The 20856-nt window shown below is 38.0% G+C and overlaps 1 pseudogene; it reads right to left on the reverse strand.

Moving 5' to 3' along the window:
* Positions 1-2974: 2974 nt before the first annotated feature.
* Positions 2975-18765, reverse strand: LOC123649033 (annotated as a pseudogene).
* Between the last annotated feature and the right edge of the window lie 2091 nt (positions 18766-20856).

The raw sequence follows: 20856 nt of genomic DNA on the forward strand, positions 1-20856 counted from the left end.
CATTTTGTAGGGTTTTCAGAAAGATTAAAGGAGAAAATGCACATAAAGCACCTAGCACATGGAAGTTACTTAAAATTAGTTTCCTGTTCTTCCCTCATTGGACACTGTTTTTTCTCTTCTCTTCTTCCTTTCTAAATCAAATTCAAGAAAGTATGCCTCTCATTTTCCTCCCACTAGTTTTCATTCTATCTCCCTGTATTTTTCTCATTATTCTCTAAGTGTACCTTGTTCTTTTCCTCCCTATCTTTTAAACTCTCTTCCAAGCTGTTTACAGCACCCATAAGGAATGATTTTTAACTAACCTTACTGATTTCATTTAACCTATTCAATAAAATCTCTGGCCCAAAGAGCAAAGGAACCTGCAGAAGAAATAAGGCAAACTGGAAGAAGTATACTCCATAAGTGGGTTAAGTTCTGGATCAAGGCAATACTCCTTATTTACTCTTCCCCATGTACAATCCATAACTCCTCCCCATGGGCCTCTATATCAACCTCAAGATAATTATACTCTTGCCTCAAAATAAAACAAAATCCTCTACCTTTGGTACCCTAAACATCCCAGTTGTATATAAGTTGGATGAAAGTATCATGTTGTGTCTTGAATCACTTTATATTTATTTAATCATTTCACAGTAATCCAAGTTGAAAAAGTCAGTTTGGTTTCTCATAAATGAATATATAAGTGCTGAGGAAAGCAAAAAGAACTATATTCTCATTAATGAACATGTTTCCTTAGGTTTTCTCAATATGTTTTTATCAAGAGAAGCTAGTAGGCAAGAAAATGAAATATAGAGAATGCTAGGAAAAATTTTTGACTTCACATATTTTCTCCATTGGGCTTCAGCTCTGACTTTGCTGGGAGTGGAGATGGATGCCATCAGAGCTCAAAAATGAGCATAACCTTCTTTACAATGTGCCTCTCTTAATTTTTAGATTTCTGACATGTCCACTGCCAATAAATTTTTTACCCTACAGTGCTCCTTTGATACTATACAGCTCTATTCCTCAAATAGCAAGTATGTTATCCAAGTTCAGAGATACAATTGAGGAATTAACAAGAAATCTATATTTCCTCAGTAAATCAGAAACTGCTAATTAGTCTCTAGAGCCTATGAAAAGACACCAAAGTGTTATTACTCAGTCACCAATCTAAAGAGAGAACTTTGAGTCAACGTATAAATGAAATTAATTATGTAAATATATTTATAAATATTTATACAGTTACATACTTACACATAAGCACTTACACAGACTGAGGAAAAAATGTAAGAATGTTAAGTCAAAAGGACTCACTGAAGAATAAGCAGAATTTTCTGTGATCTTCTTGGAGAAATTAACAGCTCATTGTTTAAGGAAGATCCCTCAAAATCTAGTCATTAGAAACCATACTCTCTAATTGTGTATGAGCAACATGTAGATTCTCCCCCCACCCCAATTCCATAGTTACCAAGAGAGGAATCTTAAAGTAGATGGGAACTTAAAGGTCTCTGTGCAGTAGCAATTTACGTTCCTCAAGTAGAAGATTCAATCTAAATCCCCAATTGACAAAATAGGTACATTCCATATTATGATTTTACAACAAGTTAAAGTTCTGATTTTGTCACCAGAATTATTACTACCCCTTCAGAAGACTCTATTTTAAGCACAGAATAAGAACTGGGCACATATATAGTGAAACTCATATGTAAATAGTATTATACAGATTTGAGATGGTCTCTTCTAAAAATACTTAAAAAACCTTTCACTAACTACAATTTGAATGTGGCTTTTGTGGCAAAAGAAACTCACAACATCTGAAGGTTACTGGTAATCTCCACAAACCCCCTTAATTATATTTTCTTATGAATTGAGTTTAAAGCTCTTGCCCTCAGAGAGGCTTTCAGTTTTGATACCTTTTAAAAGAAAACACCATTTTTCAGGAATTATGCTCTTTCAGTCAACAGGGACTTTTAGAGACCATTCCAACTAGGAGGAAAGAGTGAATCATTATTTCTAACCAAAGGCACTTGGTTAGCAACTCTCAGCTGCACATTTTCTTTTTCCCCAGGGGCATATCTAGTGTGCCTTAAAGAACTTAGGACAATCAATAACCAGAGTGGTTACAATTATAAGCCACTGTTGTGCATGATTATTGACCAGCTGCCTTCCTAGGATCACTGGACCCAGACAGTGGAGGGGTCAAAGGAGCTAATATGTCATACTGGCAGAACAGCAAGCACCTTCCTTTTCTGGTCACCACAGTTTGCTCACTAGATGTTCATTGTAGGACCAGCAGGGTCAATATAGGTAATAGAGTAATAATAAAGAAAACTATCTCGGGCTAGGGCACTGAAAGCTACCCCATGCTACACACTCCACATTTAACACTCATTCTGCCAATAACAGATGCCATGGAAATAATTCTTACCGCTAGGAAGATGGGAATCCTTAAAAAAAATTAAATATGATTAATAATAATAAAGGATGCTTTTTGTATGTAAACCAAAGCCTAGGTATTTTGTTATATGATATTTCCTACATGAAGAACAAGAGAAAACAAAATATGTTAGAGAATTTCTTCTCCCTACGTACAAAAAGGGAGTTTGTTCATATGCTGAATTTAGCCATTCCTGTGCCAAAGGAGTCTGGAGAGTAACATTTGATCCCCAGGAAGTGCTGTGCAAGAGACCACTTATTGGAACACACACTTCCTGCTGATAGTTCTAGGGGAGAACTTATCCTTACACTTCTACACTTCTATTTGGTCACCATATTAGGTAAGAAAAAAGTAAGCTGGGGGTGGGGGAAGAAAAAAGAAAAACAAGTAGAGACTGATCATAGGAGAGAACAAGAAATAAAAAAGAAGACAGGTGACTTGTCTGCCCAACTTTGGCTCCATGGTCCTATGACCCAAAATGCATACTTGGTGATATGGTGTCACAAGAAAAGGGAAAAATTGGGGGGGGGGTAAGCTGAGATAGTTCAGGCCATGGTGTTAATTTCTTTCCTGTACAAAGACAGTTTTTTAAGGGCTAAGGTTTGCCTCTTGTAACATAATGTCATAGTCCAGATGAGATAGTTTCCTTGGAGGGAAGTTGGTGAGAAGTTCAACATGTTCATTCAGATATCCTTTACACTGGACATGCTTCACCAAAGCTAGCAGTTTAGCTTGCTCTGGATGAATGGTGTCTTCCCTTTTTTGATCTGGATACCACTACATCAGCTGTGCTTTTTTGGTGCTTTTACATCTACCCCTTCCACTCTGTTACATCTGATTTTTCAAGTGACATTGCTAGTATATCTGAGTCAACAACTGATAATGCTTGGTGGTTTGTGGCTGTTCCAGGCTCAGTTCTGGCAGGGGGCTGAGTTAATGGCCTTCTCTTCTCTTTTTGGTGCCCCAGATCTTTATGGGAAGACTTTCTGGACTTGGCAATGTTTTCTACGTTATCTTCTTCATTGGAACCACAAACAGATACGAATTCCTCACTGCCATAAAAAAGTTCAGATCAGATTCTTCATCACAGTAGCTACCCTGTTTTTTCTGTATTGAATCAAAATGTGTCTCTTCCAAGGAGCCTCTGATGGAAGCTTCTAGCTGGCTGTCTTCACTTGCATCTATAAGACTCTCTGAATGGGCACATTTTTGGGGAGACTGCTAGAAAGTCCATCCAGTTGCCCATGGTCATCTAGAAATCCTATCACTTGGTCCAAGAAAGAAGATATATCTAATTGGTGCCACTCTACTAGCTTCTGACCTGTCCATGGATCCAATACGGAAATGGGAAATCCCCTATTTCATAGAACTGTATGTATTACATCTCTGGGCTTCTTCACTGTCGTGATAAACCTATCCTGGCTGATTTTCAATGGTTGTTTTGTCTTGTCTGGGTTAGTAGTCATGGAAATAGTCTTAAATTTACCATGTATCAATATGTGTTGATGAATCTATATTATCTTGGTGTGAGAGAAGCACTTTTGTTATTTGAATGTAATTTCTGAAAAGCTTGACAACAATTTTAGTTATTCTTTTAAAAAAATTTAATCAGTAAAACATAAAATTTACCATCTTAAGTTTATTTACATGTACATTTCAGGAATAGTAAGTATATTTACATTGCTATGCACAAGATCTCTAGAAATTTACATCTTGCAAAACTAAAACTGAATACCTATTAAGTAACAACTGCCCATTTTACCCTCTCTCCAGCCCTTGACAAACTTCCTTCTACTTTCTATTTCTATGAGTTTGACTACTTAAGATACAGCATATTAAGTGTAATCATACACTGTCTAACATCGTTACTGGCTTATTTCCATTAACATAATAGTCTCAAGGTTTACTTTTATCATAGAAGGTGCCAAGATTTTTCTTTTTTTTTTTTTTTTCTATGATTTTTTTTTAAGACAGGCTCTCATTCTCATGCCTGGGGTAGAGTGCAGTGTGTCATCATAGCTCACTGCAGCTTCAAACACCTGGGCTCAAGTGGTTTTTCCTTCCTCAGCCTTGTGAGTATCTGGAACAGTGGTGCACATGAATATGTTTAGCTAGATTTTCTATTTTTTTTGTAAAGACGAGGTCTCACTATGTTGCTCAGGCTGGCTTTGAATTCTTGGCCTCAAACAATTCTCCTGCCTTGGCCTCTCAAAGGGCTCGGATTACAAGCATGAGCCACTGCACCTGGCCTAAGATTTTCCTTTTCGATGCTAAATAATATTGCGTTGTCTGTATACCATATTTTTTTAATGTGTTCATGAGTTGAAGGCCATATGGGTTGCTTCTGCCTCTTGGCTTTTATGAATAATGCTGAAATGAACATGGGTGCACACATACCACTTCCAGATTCTGCGTTGCATACTTTGGATAGATACCCAGAAATGGGATTTCTGTATCATATGCTAATTTTAATTTTTAATTATTTAGGGAACCCTTATACATTTTTCAAAGTATCTGCATTATTTTCAACACCAATATTTCAAAAGGGTTCCAATTTCTATACATCTTTGACAAGGTTTTTATATCGCCCATTCTGAGTGTGAGGTGATATTTCAATGTGATTTTGCTTTGCATTTCTCTAAAAATTATTAATTTTGAGTGTCCTTGCAAATGTTTCTTAGCCATTTGTATATCTTCTTTCAAAAACTATCAGTTAAATTCTTTGTCCATTTTTTGATCAAGTTATTAACTTTTTATTGTTGAAGTTTCAGAATTGTTTATATTAATATATTCTGAATATTAACTCCTGTAATGTGAATGTTTTACAAATATTTTTACCCATTTAGTATGTGGTATGCTCTCTCCACTAAACCTTTCCTTTGATGTATAGAAATTCTGAAATTTGCTGAAGCCCTATTGTTCTCTTGTTTTCTTTGTTGCTTTGCATTTGATGTGATATCCAAGAAAACTGTGCCAATACTAATGTCATGATTTTTTTCCTATATATTCTTCTAAGGGTTTTATTAGTTATATTTCTTGTATGTATTTAATCTATTTAAAGTTTTTTTTATATCAGAAGGGAATGATCCGACTTTATTTTTATGTAGGTAATCCAGTTTTCAACACCAATTGTTGAAGAAACTCTCCTTTCCCCATTGTGTGGTCATGGCCAGCTTGTGGAAAATCATTTCATCATATACACAAGGATTTATTTCTGGGCTCTCTTTTGTTTTCCTTGATCTACTTACCTGTCTTAGTGCCAGTACCACATTGCTTTTATTTTTGTAGCTTTGTAATATGTTTTGAAATCAGGATGTGTATTGTGCCTGTGTTCTTCTTTTGAAAGGGTATTTGGCTAGTCATAGTTGCTAAGCAAATTTTAGGATCTTCGCAAAAAATGTACCAATGGGATTTTGATAGATATAACATTGAATTTGTCCATCACTGTGGGTAGTATTGACATCTTAATAATATGAAATCATCTGATCCCTGGGCTAGAATATGTTCAAGAGTTTGTTTAATTTCCACATCTTTTTGGATTTGTCAGTTTTTTTTTCCTGCTTTTTATTTCTGGTTTTATTTCATTTGGTTCAGAAAAGATACACTGTATGATTTCAGTCATCTCAAATTTGATTAGACTTATTATGTGTCCTAACAGAAGGCACCAGCTGTAATTGAAAATATTGTACATTTTGCTTCTTTCCACTGGAGAGTTCTTTTTTTTTTTTTTTCTTTTTCTTTTTTTTTTTTTTGAGACAGAGTCTCGCTTTGTTGCCCAGGCTAGAATGAGTGCCGTGGTGTCAGCCTAGCTCACAGCAACCTCAGACTCCTTGGCTTAAGCGATCCTACTGCCTCAGCCTCCCAAGTAGCTGGGACTACAGGCATGCGCCACTATACCCGGCTAATTTTTTCTATATAGATTTTTAGTTGGCCAGATAATTTCTTTCTATTTTTAGTAGAGACGGGGGTCTTGCTCTTGCTTAGGCTGGGCTCGAACTCCTGACCTCGAGCAATCCACCCACCTCGGCCTCCCAGAGTGCTAGAATTACGGGCGTGAGCCACCACACCCGGCCTCCACTGGAGAGTTCTGTACATGTCTGTTGGGTCTAATTTGTGTATTATATTCAGGTGTTCTATTTTCTTATTGATCTTATACCTGATGTTTCTATTTGTTATTGAAAGTGGAGGCTTAAAATAAACAGTGACCATGTTGCTGTGCATTTCTTGCTTCATTTCTGCCAATATTTGTTTCATATATTTGGAATCCCTGATGTATATACATATAATGTACATATTATACAACATAAATTATATAACATATATAATGTGTATGTGTTTATTTTATATATATACCATACATATGTGTTATATTTATATTATATATATTACTGTTATAGATTCCTGGTAAGTGGACCTATGCTGTCATTATTTAACATCAATTTTTGTTTCTTGTGACAGTTTTGACCTAAAGTTTATTTTGTCTAATATAATTATGACCACTGCACCCACTTGCGGTTACTATTTTCATGGGTTTTTTTTCATCCTTTATTTTCAGACTACTTGACTCCTTAGGGCTAACATAAGTCTCTTGTGGACATAATATTGTAGAAACTCCATTATTATTAATCCATTCAGCCATTTTATCTTCTTTAGATTTAAGAGTTTAAGCCATTTATATTTAAAGTAGTTACTGAAAGAAATGCAGTTACTCTTCATATCTTCTAGACTTCCCTGATTTCTTCTCTTGTAGCCTTCATTTTTGTTTTGCTGATTTTGCAGTTATGTGCTTTGGTTCCTTTCTCCTCTCCCATTTTCTTTAGCATAAATTTTTTTTTTTTTTTTTTTTTTTTTTTTTTTTTTAGACAGAGTCTTGCTCTGTCACTCCAGGTAGGATGCATAGAATGCAGCGGTATCTTCATAGCTCGCTGAACCCTCAAACTCCTGATATTAAGTGATTCTCCCACCTCAGTCTCCCTAGTAGCTGCGACTCCAAAGTCACAACACAACACATGGCTAATTTTTCTATATTTGGTAGAGACGAGATCTTGCTCTTGCTCAGGATGGTCTCAAACTCCTGAGCTCAAGCAGTCTTCTCACCTCAGCCTCCCAGAGTGCTAGGATTACAGGTGTGAGGTGCCACACCTGGCCATGACTTCTGTAGAGAATTTCTTTCCGAGCACCTTGAGAAATGAAGAGTACAAGTACATCTTAAAGTTATAACAATATAGTTTAGTCTCATAACAAGTTAATTTTAATTTTATTGAAAAATCATACCTCTATATGACTCACTTTGTTATTAATGTGACAAGTTATAATATTTTATATTGATCATGTATTAATAGAGAACGTTTTGAGGATCTAAAATAATGTGCTTCAATTTATATGTTTTACAAAAACTGAATTAGGGAATTAGTTTGCATACCACATTTTACTAAACTGATTGGTTTGTATGTTTCAGTTTACTGCATGTAAATAGCATTTCCATGCACTGAAATCAACCTTTATCAACAGGATAATATAATTTATTCCTAATTATTCATTTTGTGCATCAGTTTCACTACACATTTTACAATGTTGTTTCTGTATTTAGAAATGTAAGACTTTTCTCTGTTTCTGAAAGCTGGATTGCTGTAGCCTTTCACTTTTGTGTAAGAAGAGTACCAACATAGTAATAAGAAAGTTTCTCTAGTATCATTTAAATGTCTAATGATTAAAATTTTTTTATCAAAGCTTTTTATGAATGACAATAATGTGTTTTGTGAAATATTATTGCTCTAATATAGGCCACTTCACATCAGTCAACTAAGTTTTTAGGTTTATCTATATATTATAATTTTGTATGATAATATTGGACTCCGTATACTTTAAGACATGATTGGTAAAAGTCAAAGATAAATCACCTATGTACCTATTGCGAATGTGATTTTCTTTGTGTTTGCTTACCCGTATAAATATTACTCCTATTTACTTTATGAATAGTATATTTTTTCTTGGTTGGTTGTCAATGGTTATTTTATCCTGTCTAGGTAAATAGTCATAAAATTATCTTAATTTCAAAATATATTTTTTGGTGAATATATATTATCTTTGTGTGAAATATTTGTGTGATTTGAAGATAATTTTTAAATAACTTCAAAAATCTATTTTTGATATTATGTAGTTTTCATGTAAAACCACATAACATTTAGAATCTTAAATATTTTAATTAGAGTATAGTCATGTTAAGTATATTGACATTGTTATACAACATATATATCTCTAGAATGTTTTTATCTGGCAAAGATAAAACTCAATATACATAAAACAGGTACCTCTTTTCTGCATTTTCTGGTCCTTTACCAACATTATTGTATTTTTCTTTTGTTTCTAAAGCTGTAACTACTTTAGAAATTTTATATAACTGGATTCAAGAAGTATCTGTTTTGGGGAGTGGATTGGCTTATTTCATTTAGCATGTCAAGATTTATTTTTATAGTAGACGCTAGAAGATTTCCTCCTTTTTAAAAACTGAGAAATACTCCATTATTTTTATATCCTAAATTATACATATTTGTTCATTTTCTGAGGCAAGTTTGGGTTGTTTTCACCTATTGGTTTTTGTGAATAATGCTGTAATAATATGGATGTGCAAATAAGTCTTCATTTGAAAATACATGCAAGGGTTTTATGTCTGTGCTGCATTTTGTTTTATTCGTCTGCGTTGTCTGCCTTTATGCCAGTAGCAAACTGCTTTGATTACTGTACCTTTGTAACATGTCTTGAAATCAGAAAGTGTGATGCCTCCAACACTGTTTCTTTTATTGAAGGTTGTTGTCTCTTCATGGTACTTTGCCTTCCATATAATTTTTGAATTCCTTCTTCTTTGTTTGCATAATATGACATTGATAATTTTAAAGAGATCGCTTTGAATTTGTAGATGAGTTTGGGCATTATGGACATCTTCACAATATTCAGACTTCCAATCCTTGATTAAGACCATGCTCAAAAGTATCCCATTTAATTTTCGTTTATTTGTAGATGTTCTGGTTTTCCTTTTGTTATTGATTTCTAGTTTCATTCCATTTTGGTTATAAATAATAGTTTGTAAGATTTTAATTTTTAAAAATTTGTAGAGAATTGTTTTGCGGCCAATAGTTGTTCTATCCAGGGGAATTTTTTATGAGCTATTAAGAAGACTGTGTATTCTGTTGTTGTGTGGAGTGTTTTCCATATGTCTATATTTTGTATAGTACTGTCAATTATTCCCTTATTAATATTATGCCTTACATTATTATTTATTACTGAAAGTGAGGTTATTGAAATATCCTAGCATTATTATATTGCTGTGTATTTCTTGCTTGAATTCTGTCAGTGTTTGGTCTATATATTTGGCAAGCCTGAATTTACACACACAGACACACACAGACACACAGTATGCATATATTTATTTCATATTTTATATATATTACATATATAATGTAAACAAATCATAGGTTCTCAGTGAAACAACACTTATTTAATATACTTCTGTGTCTTTTGTGACAGTTTTGACTTAAAGCATAGTTTATAAAATATGACAAGTCTTCCCTCAAAATGTACTGTGCCTAATTGTAGCCTCCCCTGCTCTCATTTGATTAATATTTGCATGCAATATCTTTTTATGTACTGCCACTTTTAGTCCATTTTTGTTGTTTGATGTAAGCTGAGTCTCTTGGAAAGAGTATATAGTTGGATCTTATTGTTTTTTTTTATTTTCCTAAGTCCCTATCTTTATTCAATTAACATCTTTTGATTGTGAAGTTTAGTCCATGAATGTTTACATAATATTTTGAAAGGAAAGGACTTACTATTGGCATTTTATTAAATGTTTTCTTTGATTCTTCTAACTATTTTGCCCTTTCTTCCTGCCTTCCTTTGTATTTCACTGATTTTGTAGTTATACACTTTGACTCCTTTCATATCATTTTAGTGTATCTCTATAATAGGTATTTCCATGGTGGTTACCATGGCAATTATATTAAACTTATAGTTAAAACAACATATTTTAAAGTGCTAATAACTTAATTTTAGTTGCATTTAAAAATTTGTCTGCTGAGCGCAGTGGCTCACGCCTGTAGTCCTAGCCCTCTGGGAGGCTGAGACAGGTGGATCACTCAAGGTCAGGAGTTCGAGACCAGCCTGAGTGAGACCCCGTCTCTACTAAAAATAGAAATTAAAATTATCTGGACACCTAAAAATATATACAGAAAAAATTAGCCGGGCATGGTGGCACATGCCCAGAGTCCCACCTACTTGGGAGGCTGAGGCAGTAGGATCGCTTAAGCCCAGGAGTTTGAGGTTGCTGTGAGCTAGGCTGATGCCACAGCACTCACTCTAGCCCGGGCAACAAAGTGAGATGCTGTCTCCAAAAAAAAAAATAAAAATTTTTGTCCGCATTATATCTGTCCTCAACTTTGTTATTGATATCACCAATTATATCTTGTTATATTCTATACCTATTAACAGAGTTTTAGTATTGTTTTTGTTTTTGTTTTCAAATTTTATACCATGATTAAGTGTTTTCTGCACCATTATTTTAATACTACAGAATTTTACCTAGATGTGCTTGTATGTCTTTCCAAGAGTTTTATTTATTTTCATATGATTTTGTGTTGTTTTCTAGCATTTTTAAATTTTTAATGAAAGGGAGTCCCTTTGGCATTTCTTGTGGGAAAGGTCTAGTGGTAATAAAGTTTTTCAGCATCTAGTTATCTTGACAAGTCTCTATTTTTCTTCACTTAGAAGGGCAGTTTTGCTGAATATGGTATTTCTTCTTTGGAGTTTTCATTTCAGCATTTTGACTATATCACCCAACTCTTTTTCTGGCATGCAAGGTTTCTATTGAAAAACTCACTAATAATCTCATAGGAGCATGCTTATAGATGACACATCACTTTTCTCTTGCTGATTCTCTTCTTTCATGTGATTTTCATAACTTTGCTTGTACTCTGTCTTGTTAGAGCTCACTTTGTGCTTACCCTAGCTGAAGTAGGCTAAGATTTTAATTTTTTATGGCTCTTTTTTATATTTGAAAATATCTCAGTCATTTTTTTATTGTATTCTTCAGCTCCACAATGTATGTTTTCTATGATTTTATTTTTTGTGATATTGTCATTTTCCTGATGTTATTTAGCTATTTATATTGTTCCCACTGGGCTCATTCAGCCTCATTCAGATGGTTATTTTTAATATTTTCAGATAATTTCTACCTCTCCAGTCCTTTTAGGCTGATTACTGGTCATTTATTTTGTTTCTTTATTGGGGCTATATTTCCCTGAAATGTTGTGTATATTGTAACCTTTAGTTGAGATTAGAGTATTAAAAAAAGCCACCTTTCACAAACTTTATAAAGTGCCTTTTTCCTGGGGGACTCTGACACCAGTTGACTTTACTAGAGGTTTAAGGGACCTCAAATCCATTCTGAGGATTTTCTTTCTTTCTTTCTTTCTTTCTTTCTTTCTTTCTTTCTTTCTCTCTCTCTCTCTCTCTCTCTCTCTCTCTCTCTCTCTCTCTCTCTCTCTCTCTCCCTCCCTCCCTCCCTCCCTCCCTCTCTCTCTCTCTCTTTCTTTCCTTTCTTTTCTTTCTTTCTTTCTTTTCTTCTTCCTTTTTTTTTTTTTTTGAGACAGAGTCTCACTCTGTTGCCTGGGCTAGAATGCTGTGGTGACAGCCTAGCTCACAGCAACCTCAAACTCCTGCACTCCAGCAATCCTGGTGCCTCAGCCTCCGCAGTAGCTGAGACTAAATGCATGTGCCATCATGCCCAGGTAATTTTTTCTGTATATATTTTTAGTTTTCCATATAATTTCTTTCTATTTTTAGTAGAGACAGGATCTCACTCTTGCTCAGGCTGGTCTTGAACTCCTGAGCTAAAACGGTCCACCTGCCTTGGCCTTGCAGAATGCTAAGATTACAGGCATGAGCCACTGCACCCAGCCCATTCTGAGGATTTTCTTTGGTGGAATTGTGTGTTTACTTTCTAGTTAAAGCAGTTTTCCCACATTTTATCTTATGGGCCTGTGATCATTTGCTACACCTGTTTTCTATTTGTGGTACTGAAGCCTCTCTGCTGCTCTAGTGACTTTTTACCTTTGGTTTCAGTACACACAGTCTGTCTTTCAAACTACAGCACCATTCCTTTCAGCACTCTGGGTTATGGGACATAGAAACAGGGGCCTTTGGAAGGACCCTGAAAACCCAGAATGATGGACACAGGTATTAGTATTTTCATTCTCTATTGAGGGAGAAGCTGGGGGTGGGATTTTATTTCTATATACAACATGCTGTATTAAGGAGGAAAAGCCATGGTAGGCAAACATAACAAACATTTCTTCCCTTTCCATATGGCTCTTGGTGTGCTCACCTGGTATGTTGGAAGCTCTTACCCGGTTTTTAGAATTCCCACAAAAGCGATTTGGTCAGGATGGTTTTGTTACTTTTTCTTTTATCTAAAAGAGGATTATAGGATGTATATTGTATTAAATGCAATTTTGCTAATGTGCTTGGTATAATTTTAAATATTAAATTTATAATATATATTCATAAGATTATAAAAAAAGAAATAAGTGGGATAATTTGTTATTTTTCAAATTTCTTTCAGCTATTCCCTCTCATTTCACCCAGGACCATTTGCCAGAGCAAGGGATAAATGTTTCATTCCAAAATGTGGTACTAAGAAGATATGAAAACTGTGGCCTTGACAATTTAAACTTAATGAAAGACTGGGAAATCATGACCAAGTGTAAGGAGCAGAATGGATGTAATAATGGACTTCACCAACATTCAACAACTACCCATGCTAAAATCTTCCAATGTAATAAGTGTTTGAAAGTCTGTAAAAAATTGTCAAATCTAAGTAGACATAAGATAAGACATACTGTGGAGAAATGTGTTACATGTAAAAAATATGGGCAAGCGTTTAACCAAGGCTCACACATTACTGAACATAAGAGAATTCATAATGGAGAGAAACCTTACAATTTTAAAGAATGTGACAAAATCTTTAAATCTTGCTCAAGCAGTTCTAATCATAAGATAAGTTTTACTGGTGAGAAATGGTATAAATATGAACATTATGGCAAAGCTTTGAACCATAGTTCAAACCTTTCTACACATAAGATAATTCATACTGAAGAGAAACTCAACAAAAGTGAAGAATGTGGAAAAGCCTTTGCCTGGTACTCAGACCTTACTAAACATAAGAGAATTCATACTGGAGAGAACCCCTACAAATGTGAACAATGTGGGAAAGTCTTTACCCAGTGCTCACACCTTACTGCACATAAGAGAATTCATACTGGAGAGAACCCCTACAAATGTGAACAATGTGGGAAAGCCTTTACCCAGTGCTCACACCTTACTGCACATAAGAGAATTCATACTGGAGAAAAACCCTACAAATGTGAAGAATGTGGCAAACAGTTTACACAGTACTCACGCCTCACTACACATAAGAGAATTCATACTGGAGAGAAACTCTACAAATGTGAAGAATGTGGCAAAGCCTTTACCTGTGCCTCAGACCTTAGTACACATAAGAGAATTCATACTGGAGAAAAACCCTACCACTGTGAAGAATGTGGCAAAGCCTTTGCCCAGTGCTCACACCTTACCAATCATAAGAGAATTCATACTGGAGAGAAACCCTACAAATGTGAAGAATGTGGCAAAGCCTATGCCTGGTACTCAAGCCTTTATATACATAAGAGGATTCATACTGGAGAAAAACCCTACAAATGTGAAGAATGTGGCAAAGAGTTTACACAGTACTCATTCCTCAGTAGACATAAGAGAATTCATACTGGAGAGAAACCCTACAAATGTGAAGAATGTGGCAAAGCCTTTGCCTATTACCCGTACCTTAGTAAACATAAGAGGATTCATACTGGAGAGAAACCTTACAAATGTGAAGAATGTGGCAAAGCCTATGCCTGGTACTCAAACATTACTATACATAAGAGAATTCATACTGGAGAGAAACCCTACAAATGTGAAGAATGTGGCAAAGCCTTTACCTGGTGCTCAAACCTTACAAAACATCAGAGAATTCATACCTAGAAATGTGAAGAAAGTGGCAAAGCCGATGCCTGGTACTCAAACCTTAGTTCTGATAAGAGATTTCATATAAGAGAAAACCCGCAAATGTGAAGAAAGTATTAAAGTCTTTAAATATGCCCCAGCCTTTCTTATCATAAGATAATTCATATAGCAGAGAATCCCTGCAACTGTGCAGAATGTGGGAAATCCTTTATGTTATGTTCATGTTTCTAAGCATAAGATAAAACATACTGAAGAGAAACCTTATGAAAGTGAACAGAGTGGCAAAACCAATAACTAGTGCATCAGTATTTATAAACATAAGAAAATTTATACCAGAGAGAAAACATACAAATGTTGAGAATGCAACAAAGCCTTTACCTGGTCCACTTCCCTTACTGTATATTAGAGAAATCATACCTGAGAAAAATCCTACCAAGGTAAGAAAAATGAGAAAGCTTGCTCATGTATTACCTGCCATCAGAGAGTCATTCTCCTTAACGGCAATATAGGTGTAACAAGTGTCAAAATACCTTTCATAAAAGAAAAGTCTTAGAGTGTACCAGACTGTTTATACAGATTAAAAAAATCACAACTATAAAAAGTGGTACAACACCTGTACTTCTATCACAGATCTTCTTGTGCATGGGAAAATTTATACTGAAATGAAACCATATACCAACTGCTCAAACTTTAAGTTCAGAAAACTTGGATTTGAGAGAAACTCTACAAATGTAATCAATGCAAAAAAAATTTGTTCATAAAACACAGTTTGTAAAAGAGAACTTGTACATTACAGATGCCTTAATGTGAAAAAAATTAATAAAAAATCAAGTCTAAAGATATGAGGATTCACAGCAGAAAGTACTAAGGCACTAATATTATCAGACACTACCCTAAAGCAGTCTGTAGATTATGTAGAATAATTTAACATTAAAATTGTTAGATAATTTAAGTGTATGTATGTGTAAAAGGAGCATAAAATTGATTTTTATCTAACAGAACTTGGCCAAATTACTAAGTCTCCAAGCTTCAGTTTCTTTATCCGCAAAATGGATTGATTATGGTTCCCTTCCCATAGGTACTGAGGTGTTAAATACAATAAATACTAGCTCTTGTTGTACTCCATGTTCTGTTTTGTTCTATAGACTATGAAGTAGACAGATGATGGCTTATGGTGGGGAAAGGAGAAAGATTAGGTTTAAGTTGAAGACATTTTCAAGGTGAAGTGTAAGAGGTAAATATCAGAGATGGTGCTGAGGTGCAAGAAGGAATGTCAAAGGCCTTCCATTTTAACTCTGGCCTCATGCATATCTGTAAATATGAAAGGTGAACTAATCAGGTGATCTCATTCGTTGTTCCTTCCAGCTATGACATTGTCAAAATAGAGTGGAGAATGGAAATGTCATCCAAAGCCAAACAGAAATGTCCACATTTGATCTAATCTTACACACAGAGGCTCAGAAGTATGGAACTGAAGAGAGAGAAATTCTTAGTGGTAGTATTGTGAGTTAGTTTAGTTCCTTCATTGATTTTTTTCTCTTTATAATTTTCTGTAATATGTTTGTCAATCAAAACAAAACACTTAACAAAATATATCAATTTCTTGATATTTACATCCACAAATTTAAGGTTAATAACAGAAGAAAAAAAATGGAAAAAGGAAGGAAAGAGAAAGGACACCCCAAACTCTGACACACGTTCTCAGAATAAGAAACCAGAAATCATCTGGGCAAAAAAAACACTGTTTTTGATGCACTAGGCCTAAGCCAGAAGAGCATTTTGAGATGGGACAGAGCTATCATAGATTGCAAATATTTCTGGGACATTTTCTAGTTTTATTGTGTTTTTCATGCCTTCCCTCAGTTACCTAGAGTTTCTCTTTTTTTTTAGCTAAAGCTAATTTAATCTTCCTTTTAATATTTTATCTTGTTAATAAAACCCTGGACGAAAGGATGGGAATAAAAGGGTTTTATTCTCACATTTTCTTAATTCCAAAAACTAGCCTGTATTGAATGATCCCTTGTTCTTGAATTTCTTAAACAAAGCAGTTATTAGCATTCTGAGCAAGAATCTTTGTTTCAAGAATCTAAGTACTGCAATTATTTGGCAGTGCAATTCCATTGGTCTTTAGAAAATTAGTTGTTAAAAAGGCTCAAAGATACAAGAAGATTCACAGAGAACTGTTTGTAATGTTTAGAAATTGAAACAAATGAAAAAAGATAATTAGGGATAAAGCATTATAAATCATTAATTTATTCTTCATGATCACTTAAAACTGAAATATATCTGCAGTAACAGAAAAAGTTGCATAGTATGATCCAACATGTATTTAAACAACAATATATGTGTATCTGCGTACATGTCTCTAGAAATACTTCTTCAGGAATAAAGGAAACATTTATGTTTGTATTGTACATATTAGCTTTTCTCCTTTAACAATTAGCCGGTATGTTCAAATTTTTAAAAAGGAGATCTATGGTCTTGATCTTTAAAGTACAATGCCTTGTGTGGGGACAAAAGTGACTTTATTTTAAATGCTAATCCACCATGCAGCTTCTGACCAGCCCTGAGTCCAGCAATGCCTCAGAAATGTCTAGTTGACACATTTCTCTTTATGTAGAAACACCTATTCAATGTAAGGTTTACTTCTCCTCCAAAACAGCCCTGATGTTGCTGCATACATTACACACTGTGATGTCCATAGACAACTGCACATTCCTTTCAGAGCATGTGCACTTCTCCCCAAGTTATTACTGTAAGCCCTGGGTCTGGGAGTTTGCAGTCTGAAGAGTGTCTAGACCAGGCTTCTGTCCACAAATTTCCATCATAAGTCACCCTTTACAAGCAAACTGGATTTATTATCCTCATTCTTTGGTTTCTTGGCTCCTTTGGCATTTGCACGTACAACCTTTTAATGGAACATCTTGACACTTCCCTCCACAACTTTTCAATATTTTCCCTGGAAGTTTCTGTGTTGGCTGAGAGCACAGATTCAAAGAATCACCACACTGTCCAAGGTAGAGGTAAAACTTTCACTTTAACCTTGCTGGGCACAACCCTGGCTCCTGAGCAGACTGACTGTGACCTTGAATATTAATTCTGGAGTCTGGTTGGCCTACCTGGGTTTCATGTTCCTTAAAAAAATCCTTGGCCTTTTCCAGGTGAATCTTCAGTGTTTCCTGGTGGCTTTGCTGCCTCATCTGGTCCAAGAGGTCATTAAGATGAACCTCTGAGACTGGCAGCTGCCCTCACCAAAAGAGAAAGCAGAAGCGAATCACCATGTCTTGTAGACAATAAATGACATGCAGAGACCTTGTCATTCAAAATGATGCTCTGGCTTCCAGAAAGGCCCAGGGTTTTTTTCCCCTACACAAGGAACTGAAACTCTGCCTACACACTTGTTCTTTCAGGGCCAGGACTCAGCGATCTCTCTGGAATGCTCTTTCCTGCACACCTTGCACTCCCAAGACCCAGCTCAGAGGAGACTCCTCAGGGACACTCACCCCACCTGGTCAGTCCCCTGCCACATTTTTCCGTAGCACCTGCTCCTCACTCTCCTTCTTACCAGTCATACTCAAAATCAGATGCTGGATGTGTCCCCACCCACACCCCAGACTGTGTCATCTTCTGCGGGTGGGTGTGTCTGCCAGAGACAGATGCTCCATAACCCACCCCATCAGCCTATTGATCTGTCTTTCAAACACTTGATTTTCCAGACATGATTTGTTCCCAACACACAGCTGAGACCAGGATGGGAAGAAACTTCTGCTACTTCCCATCCAGTCTCATGACCAAGATAAACCTGTTTCCCATCAGTACAAGTTTTACAGCTTAAGCTTTTACATATGGGTCTAGGATGTGTTTTCAATTAATTTTTGTTTCTGGCATGAAATATGGATCACAGTTCTCATCACTTTATTTTTCTTTTTGCATCTGAATCCTGGTTGGATACATGGGCCACAGTGCTGGGCCCTCGGGGCTGATGACTTCCTGGGTGTGGCCCAGCCCTCATCCCCCTTGAGGATGCCCCAGTGTGGGGCCTGCACCTGCTTCTCACACTGCGCTTCTGCCCATGCTGCTGTGTCTTCCACTCAGGCTCCAGCTGCTGCAGCGACAGCACACTGGTGCCTCCCAGAGCCACACAGCCTCCTGAAAGCACCTGAAGGGGTCAGGGCTTTACCACACCGTCCACTTCACCAGGGCCTGTAGGGATTTCAGCAGTGGCAGAGCCCAGAGAAGGGGCCTGGAGGGCTGACCTGCCCAGGGTGAGGAGGATGGCCCCACTCACTGGCCATTGATGGGCTCATTCAAAGGCCAGTGGAGGCCCCACTTCTCAAGTACTCATCATCACTGCCTGGGCACCATCCCTCAAGGTCAGCTTCTGGGCCCCACCCTGGCTCATGCCCCTCCCTTTGGGGTAGTGTTTCTGTTCTACCCAAGGACACACCCCTGATCTGGCTCCCCTTGAAGTTCCATCTCTCGACTTGTCCCATCACCCATTGATGTGACTGACAGAAAGAAGGTGGAGTTTTGTTAGTATAAAAAAGAATGACCAGCCCTAGAAGCCAGCCTGAGCTCTCAGGGGGGCTATACTGACCTCTGGGTCATCTCTCCTTTGGCACTCACTGACTCACAGCATGTGAGCTGAATGTCAAAGCTGTTGTTAAATCCACACTCCACCTCCCTACCGTTTAAAAAATATATATGTATGTCATAATCTGGGTCGTGGGTCTGCAAACTGTGGCCTGAGTGCCAGATTGGCCCTCTGCCTACTTTTGTGTGGCTCTGTCAGCTAAGCACAAATTTTACATTTATAAATGGTTGAAAGAATTAAAATAACATTTAATGATGTGACAATGATATGAAATTCAAATTTAGGTGTCTATAGACAAGTATTTATTGGAGCACAGCCACAGCGATTCACATCTGCACTGTCTAGAGCTGCTTTTAGTGCTTTGAGTAGTTGCAACAGAGACCTGAAGGCCCTCAGAATCTACAACATTTACTACCTTGGTCTTGAAAGGAAATATTTGCCAACTCGTGCTCTAGAGGGGAGCATCGTGAGGTGGGGACTCCTTGCTCTGGTGTGGCCCTGCAGTGCCCTGAGTCAGCAGGGCCTCCAGAGCACTCACTGCCTGGGATTCTTCTGATTGTCAAGTGAGGCTGGAAGGAGGCAGCAGAATGAGCCTGGAACCCAGCAGAGAAGGACTGCTGTGACAGGGCCTAGGATGGCTACGATGATTGGATACACCAGTGACACTCAGGGTGGGTCCTCCAGGGGTCCACTCTGCTCACAGCCCAGCAACCAAGAGCCCCCCTCCCAGCCTGGCTCCCCGGCTGTGTGGATTCCAGGTTCCAGCTCCTCCTGCACCTGCCCTGGAAGAAGGACGCCCTCCCCACCCCACCTCTCCCTCCTCCCAGGGGAAGCCTTTGCCATCCAGCAGTTGCTTCTGGAGGGGACACCAGGGCAGAGCCTGCTTAGGGCTGGGGACTGGATCTTCACTCCAGGATCTGGCCCTGCCCACTGAGCTCCGCCCTCACCGCAACCCTGAGAATCTCAGGGAAGCCCTAACCAAGGTGGGGACTCCGCCTTCCTGAGCAGGAGCGGAGCTCTGCCCACCGGTGCTCTCACTGGGTCCCCCGGATTCACACTAGCCCTGCCCGACGGGTGAGGAAATCCAGCCTCACAGAAGGGAAGGAACTTGCTGGAAGCCACAACACGCGGAAATTGGTGTGGCGAGGATCTCAGCCTGAAAGCTGAACTGAGAAACTGCAGCCCTCACAGTCCTAAACCGCGTGCTGCACAGGCTCTGCCTTGCCGCCCGTCGGACGTGGACTCCTATTTTGTGCAGAACTTTGAAACGGACTCAGGGGTCAGCACGGAGTGCCAGAGGCTGGCGGGCTGGCGGGGGGAATCTGGGCAGAAGCCAGGGTGGGGTGTGGCCTGGTTGGGGGTCAGTCTCCCCAGTCCTTCAGCGGGAGGCCCCCTGGGGACACGGTTTCCTTCCCCGCCCCAAGGCTTGGCTTCTGAGGTTGCCGCTGCCCTAAAGAACCGCCCGACCTGCCCCAAAAGCCGTGGAGAAGCTGGCAGAGCTGCATGACTCTGGGTCTTTCCAAGCTCCATCCCTTCATCTCCATGTGGGGCAGGGGCTCCTGCTTTGCAGCCCTGGTGGGATCCGTGGGAGTCCGTGCCAGGGCGGCACAGTGTAGGGACAGCAGCCCGGCCTGCACCGCTGCGCAGCACTCAGTCCCGATTATGCTCCCCATGGGGCCCGGGCGCCCAGCAGAGGCTGCACAGTTGCAGAGGAGCTGGCGGGCCACAGAGCCTAAGACCCTGAAAAATCATTGGGCTTCTGTGGCAGTTTAGTTAGTTTAGTTTTGCCATG

This window comes from Lemur catta, chromosome 13, assembly GCF_020740605.2.
Source record: "Lemur catta isolate mLemCat1 chromosome 13, mLemCat1.pri, whole genome shotgun sequence".
Taxonomy (NCBI): Eukaryota; Metazoa; Chordata; class Mammalia; order Primates; family Lemuridae; genus Lemur; species Lemur catta.